A 5,517-nucleotide genomic window follows, 5' to 3' on the forward strand; every position below is an offset into this window, starting at 1 on the left:
TATTATGATGAGTTATCAGTGTAAACAAAGTTACGCTGAGTCATCCACTAGATACTGAACTGTCCTAAACTCCAATAAAAGGCAAAAAAGAGCATTTAAAACACAGCCTACTTGAGAACGTGATTTATTCACAAATATGAACTGAAACATTTTTAAAATTCACAAAGCAAATTATATGCATGTTAAAACAATGCAAATGGAAAACATGAAAAAAATTACCAATTACTACTTTGTCCAGGGAGGGACTCAGGAGAGAGGAATGACTGCTAGTTGCTCTTAGTGTAGCGTTAATGGTATAATACTAGCAGTAGCGAGCCTTAATCTGTTTCCACTGTGGGCTAGTCATTGTACCAGTTACATTACATAAGTTATCTCAGATCTTCACCATAAACTTGCAAAAGAGGGGATATCCTCTTTTTAAAGATGAGAAAAGGGAGGTTAGTAGCTCTCCCCATGTAACATAGCTTGTCAAAAGTGGGAGAAATATCTAAACCTGTGTCCATCTGAGACTAAAAGCTATGCCTCATCTCCACATTGCTTTCAGGAGAGGAGTTTGCTGCTGGGTGACATCACTCAGCAAGTAAGAAGAAGGAACTTCTGCATAAGGTGGGTGTCATGGCAGAAAGTGTCAAATCTATTCATCTAGCAGGGGTGGGAAGGTCGCTTGAGAGGGTTGCAAGCCCTGAGTTCGGTGAATAAAAGGACCACCATTTGAGGGGACTGACAATCAAAAAGTTACAATTTAGACCTAATAGCACAGGCTTTAAAGAGTTTATGCAGCCTTTTGAATTGGACAGTGACCAGGTAAAAAGAATTCTTCATTGGAAACTGTGTGTAGAGCAGAATTGAATAAGAATAGAGGCAGCCCCCCCGCCCAACAAAGTTCTTGTGCGCAGGATGAATATAGAAACTGAGAAAATAGGAAGGAAAAGGAGGGGCTGAAGAAAGATGGGAGGTTTGGAGGGCAGGCAGAGTGCAGCTGTGGGGAACATGAAGAAAGTAAGATTCTGATTAACTGTGCAGGGGATTTGTGTGACCTAACTCAGAGTTATCTGGGTGAAGAGGAGAGGAAAGAAAGAGACTATAAAGATTAAGAGAAAGTTGAGGCTGCAGTCAATTGTTACAAATCATTTGTTCTAAAAGCCTAGGAGGAAATGAGATGAGCCGGTAGCTGGTTGGAAAAATTAGTTTTGGGTGTTTTTTTTTTTTCCTCCTGTGTAATTGAGAGCTTGAATACAACAGAAAGAGAACAAAGGGGTAAGAAAGATGAATACACTGACTCTTAACTGATCTCCAGGAGATGACCCAGGATGACCATGACCACACCAGAGCAAGGTAAACACACAAGCTTCCAAGCAGCAAAGTCCAGTATGTGATGAGCCAGGCTGAGTCACTGCAGGTCCTGCCTCCTGACTCTTCTAACCATTGACCTTAGGACATTGGTTAAGTCACTTACAATTCATTTCCTAATGTGTAATATGGGAGCAATAATAATTTTCCTATCTACCCAGCACTGTTCCCAACCAACACTAGGAGCTCATTAAATATTCCTTGGTTGATTATCTTGTGGAGTAGTTATGAGGATATAGATAAGAAAGCACGTAGGAAGATTTAAAAGTGCTATAAATGTCATTATTCAGTAAATGTTATTTGCCATGGTAGATCAATATTCATCATGTGTTAAAGTCATAACATGATTTCATTTACTCTAATTACTAAACTTCAAATATAACACCCTGTTCTCTGGGGGAAATTACTTACACATAAGTTTTAACATGTTTAGAGCAGTGGTTTCTAAATATCCACCTGAATAAATTGCCAGAGAATCAAAAGGGGAATTTTTCAAAATATAGAGACATTTGCAGCCCCTTCCTGGAGATTCTGAGTCTGTAGTTCTGGAGACAGACTGTGGGATCTGTACTAAAGTTCCTGAGGTGATTCTAACATGCAGGCAGCTTTGTGAAGTACTAACTGAGAATGTTTTACACAGTACTGATCTCTCTCAAACAATTATTAGACTGTCCTCCAAAGAGCAAAAAGCCAGCAGTACCTTCTAGAACCCTACCACAGAAGCACCTGTGGGTCAGATATCCCCACCCCACTGTGAGCCTTTAAATACTATTGCCCACACCTGCTCCCTGGGCCCACTTCATTCTGTTCCTCTTTTTTTTTTTTAAAGCTGCCTCCACCTACCCCAACCCTTGTGGTTCTCCCCTCCCTCCCAAGACCTTTTCTTCTCCTTGCTTTGCTGTCCCTGTAGATAAGCACACCAGCCCTTTCCCTTTTAAGGGATGTTAACCAACGATTACTACAAAGGAGAAGGAAAACAAGAGGCAACAAACTTGGGGGGAAAGATAAAGATCCCAGACCCTCCAAGATCTTACCGGCATGATGCTGGGCCACGGCTCTTGATTCCCATCAGAGAGTGAGGCAGGTGGCAACTTTGAGGGAAAAGATCTTAGAGGAAGGTTCCAAATCAAGATGGCAGTCGGTGTTGGAGGATCCTAGGTTCACCTTCCCCCACAGTCACACTGGATATGCAGCTACATAGAGAACAACTTTCTCTGAAAAAAGCCTACAAACTGAGTGACCCCTTCTCGTCAGGCAGACAACAGACAGCCCCACAGCAAAGCAGGTAGGAGAGGCTGAACACAATCTCGCCAGGAAGTCCATCCCCCTCAGCGTGAGGCACAATCAGGAGGGTTCTCAAAACCCGGAGCTTCTCCTTGAGGAGTGAAGGGCTTAGGAACCCTACATCAGACACCCCAGCTTTTAAGACCTGCACCTGGAAGGCAAGCCCCTAAAACATTGACTTTGAAAAGGCCCAGGGCTTGACCCAGGAAACACACAAGGGTCTAACCACCTGAGAGACGTTCTTAAATAGCCACGCCCTCGGACTCACCTGCTCTGCCCCAGCGCAGAGGCTGTGAACGAGGCTCTCGTGCTTTCAGAAGACTGAGGAGCAGGCATCTCATTTAGCAGGATCTAAGGGCCTGCTGATTGGCCCATGCTTCACCTCTGCCTTGCTCTAGCCAATGGGTGCCATCTTCTTTTTTTTTTAATGCCAGACATTTTTTGTCATTGTTCTTCCCCCTCCCCCCCCCACCTTTCCTGCAGGGGCCATCTAGATGCTCTCCCTCTGCTACTCCAGAGTACCAGTATTTCCTGGAGGGGGGCTTTTGCACACATCTTGTTGCCTTAAAAGCAGCAAGAGAAAATGACTTATTACATACAAGGGAACCCCCAAAGGACTATTAGAAGATTTTTCAGCAGAAACTTTACAGGCCAGAAGGGAGGAGCACAATATATCCAAAGTGTTGAAAGAAAAAACTTCCTACCCTGAATACCTCTATCCAGCAAGTTATTCAGAATGGAAGGAGAGATGAAGATTTTTCCAGACAAACAAAAGCTAAAGGACTCATCACCACTAAACTGGCCTTACAAGAAATGTGAAAGTGACTTCTTTAAGCTGAAAAGAAAAGGTGCTAATTGGAAACAAGAAAACACATGAAAGTATAAATCTTACTGGCAAAGGTAAAAATATAGTAAAGGTAGTGGATGAATCACTTATACAGCTAGTAGGAAAGCCTATAATATGATGTTGCTGGTAGAAAGACAAAGGAGGGAAATAAAAGTGAAAGATTCTCAAATAATTCTAGTGAACATGATAGATTTTTGCATTTAGAATTAAGTCATGTTTTCCTTCATTCCATCACAGAAGAGTGGTATGATGGAAATGGCGTGATTGGCAATTATCCATATTTTCTTACATATTTCCCCCTATCCACCCTGTCTACCTTTTCCCAGCTACCAGCTCATGTACACTTTAACTTCATCAATTTCTCAAAGCTCCCCTACTCCTGGAAGCCCTGCTTAGTCCCAGTGGATGCGATCAGTCCTCTCCTCTACACCTATGAAAACAGTTTGCTTCATGTCATATTAAACTAGTGAATGTTATGCTTAGCCTTTACGGTCACTTCTGGATATTGTATTATCACTTCTTCAAATTAGGATCTCTCATGTCCCAGCCCAGACCAGTGCTATCATAAATCCATGTGTGTACCTCAGCAACCAGCTAAAAAGTGCGAGACAGCCAAAGAACAGGATGAAGAGCGGGGAATCCTGCAGCACCTGGCTTACAGGTTCCAGGTTTCTTCCCATGCCCACAAATATGTGGCTTTTGGCAGGAAGACTGATTATAGACCTGCCTAGCTGCTGGGGTGAACCTGCAAATGGAAGAGACTTAGTATCTCTATCCTAACAGGACCATGAATGCCACGACTGGTATTAAATAGTATTTTTTGCAAGATCTGCTGAATTAATCATTTTATGATTAATCATATTATTTATTAATTAATAATTAATCAGCAAATTAATAATTTCTAAAAATAACTGCCAGTTCCTAATCTGAGAATAATTTTTGCTATTTAATTTACTTTTCAATTTTGTCTATTATTTTACTCGTTTTTAAAATCAGGATCAAACAAAATTGAACTAAGAATAAAGACGGATACTTTTAATAAAGAACGCTTAACTAACTTTAGGTTTCAAAACACGTTTTACTGAATCCTAGAATTATTTTTAATATTTGCTGTTCATAGCATCTTATCTGATTTGAGATCATATATAGATTCAGGGTCAGAGTCCCTTTTTTTTCTGGAATAAGATTAGATTACTGAGGGATAAACAGTGTTGAGAATTAGATTTTAAAAGTCAAATTGGTATGATCTGAAGAGCAAATCCATTTAAAAGATTTTGCCAGAGAAGAGAGATTGTACTTGGGCGTGCTCCTTCCTAGTAGGTTTATCCCTTTCCCAGAACGCTTAGGGACCTTATTCCTGGGATGTTACTGCCATCTAGTGGAAACTTCACTAAACGTAAAATAAATGCTTTTCCAAGGCCAATTTTTCTCCCCATCTTCTCCCCCATCACTCTCCTCACCCATTCTTTTCTGTTTCTCTTTCTTTCTATCATAGGTACCCTCAGGCACCTCATTGGCACCCCAGAATAGAAAATGGTCAGTCATTGAGAACTTCCTTGAAATTTGGGGCTTTCTGCCAACAGGACAATATTTCTATTCGGCCAAAACTGATTTGTCAGAACCATAATAAGAGAAAAGAGAAATTAAAATGTTTTTTGTATAAACGAAAAAGAGCAAGGTAAAAAATGAGAAGTAAGTGTGGTATGCTACCTTCTGTAAGAAAGAAGGTGAAATAAGAAAATATGTTATATGTCAAGTGAATCTCAATACAACTGGGGGGAAAAATACGGGCGTATTGATGCAAAATGATCAGGGAAGATAAATCAGAAACCTAAATGGAAAAGATGAGAATGAGTGGGAAAACAATGGAATGACTCTGATCAAATTTTTATATTTTTTATAGAATTTTGACTTTTGAACCATGTAAAGTTTTTATTTTCAAAATGTAAAATTAAACCCCCAAGTTGGATTAACTCTAAACTGAATAGAAACAAATCAGCATAAGTATGATCACATCAATAGCATGACCGCTTGAA

Source organism: Zalophus californianus, chromosome 6 (genome assembly GCF_009762305.2).
Source record: "Zalophus californianus isolate mZalCal1 chromosome 6, mZalCal1.pri.v2, whole genome shotgun sequence".
In the NCBI taxonomy this organism is placed as follows: Eukaryota; Metazoa; Chordata; class Mammalia; order Carnivora; family Otariidae; genus Zalophus; species Zalophus californianus.